This window comes from Artemia franciscana, unplaced genomic scaffold (assembly GCF_032884065.1).
Source record: "Artemia franciscana unplaced genomic scaffold, ASM3288406v1 PGA_scaffold_75, whole genome shotgun sequence".
Taxonomy (NCBI): Eukaryota; Metazoa; Arthropoda; class Branchiopoda; order Anostraca; family Artemiidae; genus Artemia; species Artemia franciscana.
The window spans coordinates 670,954-686,204 of NW_027062711.1; the positions used below are offsets into that span (position 1 = coordinate 670,954).

Here is a 15,251-nt window from a genome sequence, read left to right on the forward strand (position 1 = left end):
AAAGTTTTATGGATGGCTTTTTGGTGTAATGAGATTTTTTGATAGATAGATTAATGAGATAAAGGATATAAGACAACCAGCTGATTTTGAATATTTAAGGTTTAAAAAAATATATGGGTGAAAAAACAATTATGGGACAGTGATATACAGCAATTATTCCTTTTTCTCCAAAAGATTTTGATGAAAACTGTTTCTACAGATTTCTTTGTTTGCCCGCGAAAGGTTAGCTAAAAACTATAATGTGCCTTGGTACCATAGCCCCGGCAGTTCCGACAATTCGAAATATCTCTGAAGTTTGGAATGCAAACCATAATATTGGTAGTGAAGTTTACTTCTGTTCACTATGCTTGAATTGACTTCAAAAGCGTTTTTTTTAAGCACTGAAGATGGCCTAATGGAGGTCTTTGCCAAAATATCTGTTTTTATTCTTTTCGCTTCTTTTCTACTCAGTGGCTAGTTTTACCCTCGTTTCCTTGGTTAGTACTGTATTTATTTTTTTATTTATATTTTTCTCTGTTTTTTATACGTAAGGTATGGTCAGTGAGTAGTGGAGCCAAGATGGGTTTAAGAAAGCTCATAGCCACTACACTTTCCTTCCCTTAATGACTTAAGGTGACGAAGAGATTTAACGGCGATCCCCTCAGGGGAGGGTGCAGCTATTAATTACGTAATAGGGAATGTTTTTTTGAGATGCTGGTGCTTGTTACATAATAGTTTCTTTGACTCTTTAAAAATCCCACGAGGATCTGAAAAAAATCTTCAGAGCCCGCTAATGAGCTCAAGACGACCTTCAAGACACCGGGGCCTCTAGCAACCATTTCTACCGGTGGCCCCTAGCAAACAATTCAACGGGAATCTTAAAAGCCAATTCCAACGGGCGGCCCTAGCAGTCAATTCCAACAGGTGCCTTAGCAACCAATTCCGACGGGGGAGTCTTATCAGTCAATTCGGACGGGTACCATAGCAACCAATTCCAACGGGAGTGCTGGTAACCCATTTCAACGGGGCCATAGCATCCAACGCCATCGGGGCACCTAGCAATCAGTTCAATTGGGGATCCTAGCCACCAATTTCAATGGGAGTGGGGAAGGGGGCTGGCAGTCAGTTCAAACAGGGGCCTTAGCAACCAATTCCAACTGAGGACCCTAGGAGTCAATTACAGCAGGGCCATATCAACCAATTCCAACAAACCCCTTGCAAGCCTTTCCGCCGGGGTCTCCTAGCATCTAATTTCATCGTCAAGACGTCTTTCAAGAGGTTTTAAGGCATTTCCAAGCATTTCTTAAGACATTTATACCCAAGACATTTTACATGATATTTTAAGACGTTTTTAAGACATTTTTCTTCAAGACGTTTTTCAAGACATTTCAAGACTTTTTTCCGATATTTTTCTTCAAGATATTTTTATGATTTCTTTGGTTTTTATGTAATAGGAAACGTTTACTTATGTTAAGGATGACCCATTCTCACGTGACTTGTCTCTTTTGGGCCCGGGGAGAACTCCAACTTGCAGCTGTGGAGGACATACACGTGGGTTGTTACATAATACCTTTAGTACAATGCATGCAGTAATACCTGCAGTATAATGACATGTGACCTAAGTGCGGCTAATTTATTATCCTCGCGTGAAATATTGGCCCTGTTACAACAAAAAGTTGGCGATCCGTGCTCTAAAGCATTACGTAACAAGCAGGTGCAATTCAAATGTAACCAATTTCTTGTAATCAATTTCCCCCCTGCTTGTCTGTTATTGCAGTCATAGGGAAACATGCAATATATTTAATCATTCTAATAAGCAGGACAAGGGATCTCCTTGCTTCCAATAGGTTATACCGTTGAAAGTTGTACCTGAATAATAATAATGAAAAGGCTTTCATGGTCAAGCTGTTTAGCACTCTATTCAATCGAGGAAAATCCCTTTCAAAACTTAATGCGGACAAAAAATTTAGATTATGAAGCTCCCCTGAGAAAAAAAAAGAAAAACAGTGAAAGAAAAAAACCTTCCAAATTTGAGAATTTTATTTGAGTTTGTTTTTTTAAACCCCTTAAGGGGAAGGAATTTAGGTACTTTTATATTATGCGCTACTCACTCAAGTTTACTCTGTGTAAAACTAGATAAAAAACCGGTTTCTTCGTTAGTTTCTTTCAGCTTAGCGCGAGACAAGGGAAGGAAAAGTGACAGAATATATGCAAAATATATAATTTTGGCTATATATTTGTACATAAGCGGGGGTAAAGTTTTTGAACTGTTTGAAGCAAAAAACCATTCTTACTTCATAATATGCAGAATAATTGTGCCAGGCACATTTTGCATGCAGACCAACTATACTTCCTAATGTGCAAATCTATAGCCAAGATTTGTTTCTAAAATATCGAAGAAAATACAGAAAAAACCGGTTTGTTCTCGAATATCACACACCGCGTAAACTTGAGTGAAAATTGTTCTTTGTTGATTTTTCGACTTTGAAACTTTTTGTTGGTTGATTTTGTATTCTTCATGAAACTTATTGCATGTCAGATTTATCTTTATGAGAATTATTGTACATTAATTTTTATCACATTAATTTTAATCTTCGTGAAACTTGGTGCATGTAAATTGTTTTTTCTCCGTGAAAGTAGTTGTATGTTGATTTTTTGCTAGTACAACTTATTGTATGTTGATTTTGTTTCTTCGTGAAACGTAATAAATCTTGATTTTTTTGTCATAAAACATGTTGCATGTTTTTTTTTGCTCGTGAAATTTTCTGCATGTTGAGTTTTTGCTCGGGAAGCATAATGTATGCTGATTTCTACTTCTTAAAACGTATCTTATCTTGATTTTTTCTCTGTGAACCTTCTTGCGTATTTATTTTCTTCGTGAAAAATGTAGCAGGTTGAAATTTTGGTTGGTGAAATTTTTGGTTGGAGAAACATCGATTATTTCTTCAAGAAACTTAATGAAACTCAATCAAAAAACTTGTTATATCTTAATTTCTTCATGAAAAATATTGCATGTTGATTTTTTGCTTCGTGGAACTTGTACGTTGGTTTTTCTCCTCGTGATACCAGTTTTGTTCCTGGAACTTGTTGCATGTTTGATTTTTTGTTCATGGAATTTGTGTATGTTATTTTTTTCTCTTCACAAAGCTTGTTGCTTGTTGATTTTTCTTCTTTAAACATGTTGCATGTAGAGTTTTCCTTGTGAAGCTTGCTATATTTTGAACTATCTTCGTGACACTTGTTGTATTTTGATTGAAGAAATGTCACTAAGAAAAAATCAACATGATAATTGATGATTATTTCTTGTGTAAACGGTTATTTTTGTAGGAAAATGTCTAAAAATGCTATAGGTGTGATAATGTACGCCAGAGGGTTCAATATTATAGGCAATGAGTGCTGCAGACTGGAAATTACCATTGAACATTGCAATCTAACAATGAAATGGCAAACTTCCACTGTTCAAATAGAAACTGTTATCATTTTTAACTTGTAAAGTTATTCTTGTGGGAAAAAAGTTGAAACCCCTTAGGCAGGATAATGTGCGCAAGAGGGTGTCATAGTACGGCATAGTGACGTGAACTGACATGGTGTATCTTGTTGAGGGTGGCTTGCAAAAACATAAAGCAATGAATTTAAAGTATGGTTTTTAAGAAGAATATATCTGGAAAATGTCTTAGGAATGATGAAGGGTACCAAAGGGTGCCAGGGGGTCAGTAATAGTGTGACACAGTGGCTCGAATTGACATAGGGTGTTACGGAGGGTTGGCATGTGAGAACATGAAGCAAAAGATTTAAAGCAATTTTTTATCAAAAAATTACATCTGGAAAAGGTCTTGAGAATGATGAGGTGATGTCAGAGGGTGCCAGAGAACCAGTCAAGGTTGGCATGGTGGCGTGAATTGTCATGGCGTATCTCGTTTACAATGGCTTTCGAAAACACGAATAAATGGTTTGAAAATATGATTTCAAACCATTACAAACCATATACAAGAAAGTACGTGTAGAATACCTTAGGAATAATCAGTGATACCAGGAAGTGCCGTTTACCTTACATAGTGTAGCACAGTGGCGTGAATAGGCATCATGTATCACGTTGAGGGTGGACTGCAACACAATCCAATGGATTTAAAGCATATTTTTTATCAAGAAAATACCCGAAAAAACGCCTTAGGATTGATGAGGAGTGGTAGAGGGTGTCGTGAGCTATCAATAGTTTGCCATGTTGGATTGAATTGGATTGCCATGAAGGGGGGTATCATATTGGAGGTGTATTGCTAAAACACAAATTATGCACTTAAAGTACATATTTTTATTATGACAATATCTGAAGAATGCCTTTGGAATGGTAAAGGATGCCAGAGGATGTCGTGTGCCATTCATAGTTCTCCACGGTGACGTGAAATGCTTGGACTAACAGGTTCTAAAACTTATAGCTAAGAAGGAAGGTGTTAAAAGAATATTTTAGCGGCGGGGGGGGGGGGCTGAAAATTACAACAGAAGTTTTTTCCACGGCCCCGCTAGGATTGACTGAAAGGGCTGCCGTTAGAATTAGTTACTAGGGCCCAAGTTGGAATTGATTTTTAAGGCCTGCCGTTGAAATTGGTTACTAGTGCCCCTTTTGAAATTGACTGCTATGTCCCCGTTGGAATTGGTTGCTAGGGCCCTCAGTTGAATTAGTTTCTTGGGGCCCCGATGGAATTGGATGCTAGACTCTCCATTTGAATTGGTTGCCCCGTTGGAATTGGTTCCTAGGGACCCCACCGTTGGAATTGGTTTCTATGGTCCCCATTGGAATTTGCTAGCCTCCCATTTGAATTCGTCGCTAGTAGAACGAAGTAGGCCTTCGCTGGAATTTGCTGCTAGGGCCCCCGTTGGAACTGGTTGCTTGGGCCCCCAGTTGAATTGGTATCCAGATGTCTCCTGGTGAAACAGTTTCTGGGGACCCAGATTTCTTGAAGGTTCCCCACTAGCGGGTCCTATAAGTTTTTTCATCATCCTTGCGTTTTTTTAAAGAATAATAAAAACTATTATGAAACAAGCACCTGCATCTCGAACAAAAACATTCCCTATTACGAAAGTAACACCTGCATCTTGCCCTGAGGGGGATTTCTGTTAAACTTTTTTGTCATCCTAAGTCATTTACGGAAGAAAAGAATAGTGGCTATGGGCCTTCTTAAGCCCATTTTGGCCCCACTACTTCAGTGACGTATTAAAATATAACTAAACATCAATCTTTCATTGTGGATGATGGTGCTTAGCCAAACTACGGTTCTGGTAATAAAAATCAAAAGTGGTGGGCGCTTTGAGATGTTTCTCCCTTTACGCTTACGTCTTCTTCAAAATAACATATACCCAAGAGTAACAGAGAGCTGAAGGAGAACCAGTCATGTTTAACTTCAATTTTAGCTCTACATTGCTTTCTTTTAAGTTTCTTTTTATGTCAATCGTCCCAGAGGCTCTACTGCCAATAAAAAAGACTTATCAATAACTATCTAATTTTGAACAGCTAATCAAAAGGATAAAAATAAGAATAGATCATCAGTACAAAATTTTAATCAAAAATAAATTAGCTCAATCTGATTTTTAAATTATAGTTGAAGGTCAGTCCCAATGACTAATAATAATATTAATAATAAGGTGCATATCTATAATACGGATAACCATATCTGTAGTAAGGACGATAACTCCCATAGCTATAATGCCGGTATGGATAGTAACTATCATGGAACCTTTCTATTATGGAGCCAGTTCCAGTTTCTGCAGCTTTCAGATCTTCTGCGGTTTCACCTTCCACATCATAGACGTCTCTTCTTAGCCTGAAACTACGAGAATACAACGGACGACTGTAGTCTGCTTCGTAACCATTAAGTTGTTGATGAGTAAATGTCTCTGAGTCAATACCACGCACTGCCGCAGATGACTGCTCGAGGGCCATCTCTTGTGCTAATACCACAGCAATGCCGAGTAAAATAAGAAAAATCTAAAAAACAATAACCAAAATTTTACATTTAAAAAATTAATGGATTAAATAAATTATTGGTACTTATTTGTTACAGGACCTATGTCAAGTTTTTCACCCATTTACGCAATGTAGAACCGATTTCTTCGTTTCATTTAGCTTAGTGTGAGACAAGACAAAGAAAAGTGACAGAATAGATGGGAAATATGTAATTATTACATATCTGCTTTATATCTGCACATTAGATTGTAGGGAGGGGTAGCATTGATAAAGTATTTGGACAGCGTTAAGCTAGAAAACAATTCTTACTTCCTAATATGGAGAATAATTGTAGCTAACACATTTTGCATGCAGACCTGCTATACTTTTTCCCTCCCCCTAATTTTTAATATATAACCCAAATTTATTTTTAAAGTGTTATATTTTCATCATATTTTGGGATTAAATAAAAAAAAACTAATTTTTTTTAGCTGAAAGTAAGGAGCGACATTAAAACTTAAAACGAACAGAAATTACTCCGTATCTGAAATGGGTTGTCCCCTCCGCAATCCCTCGCTCTTTACGTTAAAGTTTTTAATTGTTTTAAAAAGTAGAATTGTGGCAAAGAGTCAAACTTTAGCGTAAAGAGCGAGGGATTGCGGAGGGGACAACCCATTTCAGATACGGAGTAATTTCTGTTCGTTTTAAGTTTTAATGTCGCTCCTTACTTTCAGCTAAAAAAATTATTATTTTTTATTTAATTTCTGAACGTTTTTGAATTAATGCATGTTTGGTTTTGGCTCTCCGCACATAAATTATTAAAATGAAATTTGTATATTAATTCTTTTTTTGGCTAAATGGCTTTCTCTTAGTTTTGATCAGGCGATTTTAAGAAATAAGGGGTGGAGAAGGAGGCCTAGTTGCCCTCCAATTTTTCGGTTACTTAAAAAGGCAACTAGAGCTTTTAATTTTTAACGAACGTTTTTATTAGTAAAAAATGTACGTAACTTAAGAATTAACTTACGTAACAAACTTTCATAATCTTATATTTTTGTTATGTATACGAGGGGGTTTGTACCCTCGTTAATACCTCGCTCTTTACACTAAATCGTAAGTTTTGTCCCAATTCTTTAAGAGTGATCCCTGAATCAGAAAGGCCGTAGAATAAATAGTTGAAATTACTAAAAATACTTTAGCATAAAGAGCGAGGTATATATATCCTCCTAAATACCTCGCTCTTTATGCTAAAGTATTTTTAGAACCCCTCATATGCGTAATAATCTCTGTTCGTTTTAAGTTTAAATGCTACTCCTTCCTTTCATTTGAAAAACGTTTTCATGTTTATTTTTCATTGTTTTCTTATAGTAATGCTAGAAAATCCTGCGCCCTTTTCATTGAATTTTTCTTCCCCCATGACAGATTCCTCCAAGGAAAGATCCTCCAGCATAGCCCGCTCCTCTCAGCCCCACCCCCAAACAAAATAAAATCCCCCTGAAAACGTCTGTACACTTCCCAATAACCATTACTATATGTAAACACTGGTCAAAGTTTGTAACTTGCAGCCCCTCCCCCAGGGATTGTGGGGGAGTAAGTCATACCCAAAGACATAGTTATTATAGTTTTTATGTTGAACAAAATGGCTATCTCAAAATTTTGATCCGTTGACTTTGGGAAAAAAAAGAGCGTGGGAGGGGGCCTAGATGCCCTCCAATTTTTTTGGTCACTTAAAAAGGGCACTAGAACTTTTCATTTCCGTTAGAATGAGCCCTCTTGCAACATTCTAGGACCACTCGGTCGATACGATGACCCCTGGGAAAAAAAAATAAAAAATAAATAAAAAAATAAAAAAAAATAAACACGCACCCGTGATTTGTCTTCTGGCAAAAAATACAAATTCCACATTTTTGTAGATAGGAGTTTGAAACTTCTACAGTAGGGTTCTCTGATACGCTGAATCTGATGGTGTGATTTTCGTTAATATTCTACGACGTTTAGGGGATGTTTCCCCCTATTTTCTTAAATAAGGCAAATATTCTCAGGCTCGTAACTTTTGATGGGTAAGACTAAACTTGATGAAACTTATATATTTAAAATCAGCATTAAAATGCGATTCTTTTGATGTAGCTATTGATATCAAAATTTTTTTTTTGAGTTTTGGTTACTATTGAGCCGGGTCGCTCCTTACTACCGTTCGTTACTATGAACTGTTTGATATTTCATTACGAATAGTCAGAGAAATTGGTTTTACTTAGATGAAGTACTTAGGCGGTATGACAGCTAAGTACCGAATTCTTTTCAAAAGATGTAGATTTTTAAATTCTTTTTTACAAAATTTACAGTTAGCTCATTTTATTAAGGTAATTTTTAATTTTGCTTTAAGTTGCTTCTTTTTCAGGCAAATGATCATCATTTTAGGCGACTGGTCTTTATTTAACTTATTAAAACTCTATAATAGTTATCCTTTTGTACATTTAGCTCGCTTACGCATTCATTAATTGCAAACGATGACAATAATCCATGGACATGACTATTTACGCAGCTTAATTAAACGGTAAAACCCAAAAAATTGGGCAATTTTTGGGTAATGAAAAAAAGAAACTAGAAATAAATCTTAAAAAAGATGAGAAAAAAAACTGACTTTAAAATTAATAATTTTATTTCGAACATTAATAATTTAATATATTATTATATATTATTTAATTCGTAATTTATAAATATTAACCATTTTTATGGTACTTGGTATTTACCAAGTGACATACAACGATCGCAAATTCTGTCTGTCTATCCTGGTTTTGCTAGTTTGGGCACTTCCAGATAGGCTAGGACGATGAAATTTGGCAGGCGTATCAGGAACCAGACCAGATTAAATTAGAAATAGTAATTTCCCCGATTCAGCCATCTGGAGGGGGGGGGGCATTCCATTCGGAAAAACTAGAAAAAATGAGGTATTGATAACTTACGAACGGGTGATCGGATCTTAATGAAGTTGGATATTTAGAAGAATATCGCTTCTCATAGCTCTTGTTTCAAATCTTATCTGGATCCGGTGACATCGGGAGAGTTGGAGGGAGAAACCTAAAATCTTGGAAAATGCTTAGAGCGGAGTGATCGGGATGAAACTTGGTCGGAAGAATAAGAACAAGTCCTCTGTATATGATTGAAATAACCGGAACGGATCTGCTCTCTTTGGAAGAATTGGGGGGAGGGTAAATTCTGAAAAATTAGAAAAATGAGGTATTTTTAAATTACGAAGCAGTGATTGGATCTTAATGAAATGCTATTTAGAAGGAACTCGTAACTGAGATCTCTTATTTTAAATCCCGGATCCAGCGTCATTAGGGCCGGAAATCTTGGAAAACGCTTAGTTTGGAGAGATCGGGATGAAACTTGGTGGGAAGAATAATCACAAGTCCTAGATACGTAATAGACATAACCGGACCAGATCCACTCTCTTTGGGGGGGTTGAGGGGGGGGTACCTAATTCGGTAATTCCAAAAATTGGAATAAATAAGGGATTTTCAACTTACCGGAACGGATCTGCTCTCTTTGGAAGAATTGGGGGGAAGGTGAAGAATAACAGGTGATTGGATCTTAATGAAATTTGATATTAAGAAGGACCTCGTGTCTCGGAGCTCTTATTTGAAATCCTGACCGGATCCGGTAACAATGGGGGGAGTTCGAGGAAGAAACCGGAAATCTTGGAAAACGCTTAGAGTGGAGACATCGTGATGATACTTGGTGAGAAGAATAAGCACAGGTCCTAGATACGTGATTGACATAACCAGAATAGAATGGCTCTCTTTGTGGGAGTAGTGGGAGCGTTAATTCGGAAAAATTAGAAAAATTAGGTATTTGTAACTTACGAACGGGTGATCAGATCTTAATGAAATTTGATATTTAGAAAGATCTTGTGCTTCAGAAATCTTATTTTAAATCCTGAACAGATCCTGTGATATTGAGAGGAGTTGGAGGGAGAAACCGGAAATCTTGGAAAACGTGCAAATTGAGGTATCTTTGTCTTACGAATGGGTGGTCATATCTTAATGAAACTTGATATATAGAAAGACCTTATGTCTCAAATGCTCCATTTACAAGTCAAATCGGATCCGGGGACATAGGGGGTTGGAGGTGAGATACAGAAATGCTGGAAACCGAAAATCTTGGAAAACGCTTAGAGTGGTAGGCGTGTCAGGAACCTGCACAAATTTGCTTTATAACAGTCGTTTCTCCGATTCGACGATCTGGGGGCAAGAGGGAGACGAAAAATTGGAAAAATGACGTATTTTTAACGTACGAGTGGGTGATTGGATCTTAATGAACTTTGATATTTAGAAGAACCTCGTGTCTGAGAGCTCTTATTTTAAATACCGACCTGCCTTAAGCCTCTGATTTTCCTTTTAAATCAGTCTGTTGATTCTTAGAATTTTGCTAGAGCTCATGCCATATGAGCTCTTAGCTTTTGTTGTAATCCAATTACAATTCTTTTATATAATGTAATTTCTATTTTTGATCCTCATTACAGCTGTTTTACTAAAATGGCAAGTGAATTTAATTAATCTGAGGTATTTAAATTCATTTTTGCAAAAATAGCTTGAAGCTTGACTTACAATACAACGTGTTATGTTAGATTCAAATCCTCGATCATAATTATTCTCTAATTTATAAGAAGTAATTTGTAATTACTTCTTGTGTTAAAATGGCAGGCAGCATCATATAGATTTATCTTTCAGTTTAGTCTAGACAACAACAAAATGTTTTGTCTTTAAAAAATAAAATCTTAAATTTACTTTGTGCTAATTGCTTGAGTTTTACTTCTTTAGACAACAAATCGACAGTTAAAGCTGCAGTTTTGAACACAGAGCATAAGTAGGAATAGAACAATTAAAAGACTTAGTTAGATAAGATGATATTTCTTTCAACAAAGCTGCTATCACAAGTCCAAAAGGGCCGAATTTGCACTTTTTTTTGTCAATACAAAATCATAAAATTGCAATACAAAAAAAGTCACACGATAAAAACTCGTAGAGTTAAAACAGGGAAAACAAATTAAAAATAAGTCTAGCTAGCAAGAAATACAAAGTTTGCAATTGCAAACTAAACACTAAAACTAAAAGATAAATATGGAGTGAGAGGGGAGGGGAGTTATTGATTTAGACTTTCAACTATGTGAGGGATGAACGTTCTTCTATATCTTTCAGTGAAAACTTTTATTGGGGTAAGTATGGGTATTTTTCTTGAAACAGAATGTGGGAGACCAGTTCGGAGGGGTTAATGTTCACTAGGGAAAAGAAAAGTTGTACGAGGGTTATGCACGGCATTGTGAGCAAAACACAAGGAAATTTGTCCTCTCCTTTCCTTAAGGGTGACTAGATTTGATTTTGAAGGAAATAGCGATAAAATTTGGAACGTGATACAGAAACTTATTTAACTTTTCGCTTGAATAAAAAAGTCTGTTGACTGAATTTTCCAAAAACTAAATGAGAGAATTTCATTAAATGTTAGGTTAAACATTACAGACATTAATTTTTGTAACTTACTTTAATACAGTTTCAATTTGACAATTCACTTTGACAAGTTTAAAACGCATCAAACAGTTCGTGGTTACCGAGTAAGCAAGAAGTGACTTAGCCCAATAGTAACCGAAACTAAAAACAGAATTTTGATAAATATAGATACATAAAAATAATTGGCTTTTTATGCTGATTCTAAATATATAAAAATCCATTAAGTTTAATGTTAACCATCAAAAGCTACGATCTGAGTAAACCTGCCTGCTTTTCTAAACAGGGAGAAGGTCCCCAAAAAGTAAAGAGACCCTAGTGAAAATTGTACCATCCGATTTGGCATATCAAAGAACTCTACTGCGGTGGTTTCAAGGTCCCATATGAAAAATTGGGGATTTTGAAATTTTTGCCATCAGAAAAACAGGGTTACATTTTTATTTGTTTTTTTGTTGTTGTTTTCCTTGTTCTTCCCAGGGATGATTTTACCGAGTCAATGGTCCTAGAAGATAATGGGAGGGCAAAATTGGACAGCAGTTAAACGTTCCAGTTCCCTTTTTAAGTGACAAAACAAAACTGGAGGGCGAATAGCCCCCTTCCACTCTCTTTTCCCCAAACTCGTCCGATTAGAATTTCGAGATAGTCATGTTCTTCAACATGACTAAAAGTTACAATAATTGTGACTTGCGGGATGAAACGACCCCTACATTCCACGGGGGAAGGGCTGCAAGGTATGAAATCTGCCCAATATTTGGACATAGAATTCGTTATTAGGATCTATAAGGACATTTTGTGGGGCGAGGGTTAAATTTTCAGAGGATGGATTTTCTACGCTTTGATTTTTCTGTTTGAAGGGAAGATTCTGGGGACGAAATTTCCAGGATAAATTTTACACAGGAGAATTTTTAAGAATTTTTATGCGAAATTTGTTTATTAGTCTAACGTTATTTTTGGCGACTCCATTTAGCAAGTGGAAATATTCTTGAAAAATTGTTCGGGGGAAATTTTCAGTGAAGTTGGAGTTATGCGGAGGATGCTTATGTGGAGGGTGCTTTCCTTTGGGGAAATTCTCCAGGAGCGAACAATTACCGGGAAAATCATCCATCAGGAAATTTTTCACGGGAGGAATTTTCTTTTTGGGGGAAGGAGGATTGCCAGGGAAAATTTTCCACATACAAGAGATTCCGCTATGACTTTCAAAACGATAAGAAATGAAATAAACACAATTTTTTCTGAAGAAAGTATACAAAGGAGAATTTCTTAGGCGGAATCGTCTTCAGGGAATTTTCTTGGGACGATTTTACAGGTGAGGAACTTTCTATGTGGGAATTTTTTGTTCGTGGGGGGGGGAATGTCCTCGAAAGAGAAGGTGGATTCTTTGTGATTACTTGAAAAACCAACAGAAACAAAATTATTTATTACCACAGTATTCGACAAAATGGTCAAATTTGTCAAATAACACAAAATTATTGCATATTTTTAAAAATATGACCAAGGATATAAAACCTGGAAAATTGTGAAAAGCGGGGGTCTAAATTAGCCGCTGCCGTTGTAAAAATTTTCATCTCGTTTATTTAAGACAATAGAAAAATATAGTCTAAGCCCTTAATTTTCATTCTGAGTTATTTATTTAGGTTTTAGTATTTCACAGGGCAAAACTAGACTGAAAAATTCTAGAAAAAGTCAAAGGTTTAGGTAATTGTAAAAATTTTCATCTCGTTTATTTAAGACAGTAGAAAAATAAAGTTTAAGCCCTTAATTTTCATTCTGAGTTATTCATTTAGGTTTTAGTATTTCACAGAGCAAAACTAGACTGAAAAATTCTAGAAAAAGTCAAAGGTTAATTTAGGTAATTATTGAGCACAAATAAACTTTATCTATAATAAAAAAAACATATTAAGGAGCATCGTTAATGGACACATATTAAGGGACACTGATTAACATAAAATTTAGTTACTGTTTGTTATTAATATTCAGAAAACGATGAGGACAATCGTTAACATATTATTTTTAACTTATTGTTTATATTTCAATATTTCAGAGGATGTAACTCCTCTGCTAGATTCTCAAAAATCACAATATATTATAAGTAATTTTGGTGCATTATGAGAATTATAAATTATGTATGAAATAAAATAAATTGAATATCTCACAGTGATAAATAAATTTTTGTCTCAATATTATATGAACAATCCAAATGGACTGGTGCAAGCAGTATTAGTACAGATTTTATGTTTTTTGATTGTGTTCACATCTTAAAATGCAGTACTCGCTGAAGGAGTCAGGAACTTTATTTGAATGCCCAGTGCTATTCTATGCAAGAAATAATAATGATAATAAAAATGGGTAGAAGTGGTCGAAAGATTTAGAAGTTGTAGTAGAATTGTAAAAAGCTGCAATTCAACTTAATAAGGTAATTAAATAAGATAATTTATTAAAAAATTAAATAAGGTACTTAAAGGCTTTTAACACTTACATATTTCATTTTGAACTTATTGCTTAGATGCGAGTACTTCAGAAACTAAAACTCGACTGAAGAATTCTGAAAAAATTCTGCCTTATATACAGGTAAAAATCACCATTAAAGTAAATAATCATCTCACCATGAAGTTTTGGGATTTATGTCTAAGAACTACGTAATAAGATCAGCGACTTCTATAAGCTAATGATTAAAAACAGTTCCAAGAAATAAACGACAAGCAGGATCTTAAACTCCGACCAATGGATCAACCGGTTTTTGGTATTAATCTTCGATTTTTCGTAAAAAGCTTTACGTGTCTATAGAGACTGAAATTCAATAAAACAAAAGTTTGATAGCATTACATGATTTCCACGTAAAGGCATTGGTATAGGAATAAACCGAAAGATAGAGATGTGGTATTGATATTGGGATGATTTAATGCCAAGGTGGGTAGAAGTAGGGATAGATAGTATCCTAGCCTAGACAAATTCAATTCGGGAAAGGAAAACGGTAATGGTTACTAACTGCTGCAAAGTTGTAATCAAACAGTTCGTGGTAACGAACTGTAGTAAGGAGCGACCCGGCTAAACAGTAACCGAAACTCTAAAAACTGGAATTTGATACCAGTAGTTACATCTAAAGAATGCTGATTCTAAATATATAAGTTTCATCAAGTTTAGTCTTACCCATCAAAAGCTACGAGCCTGAGAAAATTTGCCTTACTTTAGAAAATAGGGGGAAACACCACTTAAAAATCACAAAATCTTAACGAAAATAACACCACCAGATTCAGCGTATTAGAGAACTCTATTGTAGAAGTTTCAAGCTCTTATCTACAAAAATGTGGAATTTTGTATTTTTTGCCACAAGACAGATCACGAATGCGTGTTCATTTGTTTGTTTTCCCAGGGGTAATCGTATCGACCTAGTGGTCCTAGAATATCGTGAGAGGGCTCATTCTAACGAAAATTAAAAGTTTTAGTGCCCTTTTTAAGTGACCAAAAAATTGGAGGGCATCTAGGCCCCCTCCCACGCTCTTTTGTTTCCCAAAGTCACCGCATCAAAATTCTGAGAAAGCCATTTTATTCAGCATAGTCAAAAAACCTAATAACTATGTCTTTTGGGACAACTTAGTCCCTCCAGTTTCCGTGGGAGGGGCTACAAGCTGCAAACTTTGACCAGTAGTAATGGTTACTGGGAAGTGCACAGACGCTTCCAGGGGGATTTTTCGGTTGGGGGAGGGGTTGAGGTTAGAGGGTTATGCGGGGAGAACTTTCCATGGAGGAATTTGTCATGGGGACAGAGAATTTCCATGAAGGGGGTGCAGGATTTCTTAGCATTGTTTAAAAAAAACAATGAAAAATAAATATGA

The 15,251-nt window shown here is 35.8% G+C and overlaps 1 long non-coding RNA gene across 1 annotated transcript; it reads right to left on the minus strand.

Annotated features, from left to right (window-relative positions):
- Positions 1 to 5,514: 5,514 nt before the first annotated feature.
- On the minus strand, positions 5,515 to 14,899 carry LOC136042216 (uncharacterized). Its single transcript, XR_010621199.1, has 2 exons — positions 13,895 to 14,899; positions 5,515 to 5,959 (listed from the first exon to the last, which is right to left on the minus strand). It is a non-coding gene; the product is annotated as an uncharacterized LOC136042216 (long non-coding RNA).
- Positions 14,900 to 15,251: the final 352 nt, after the last annotated feature.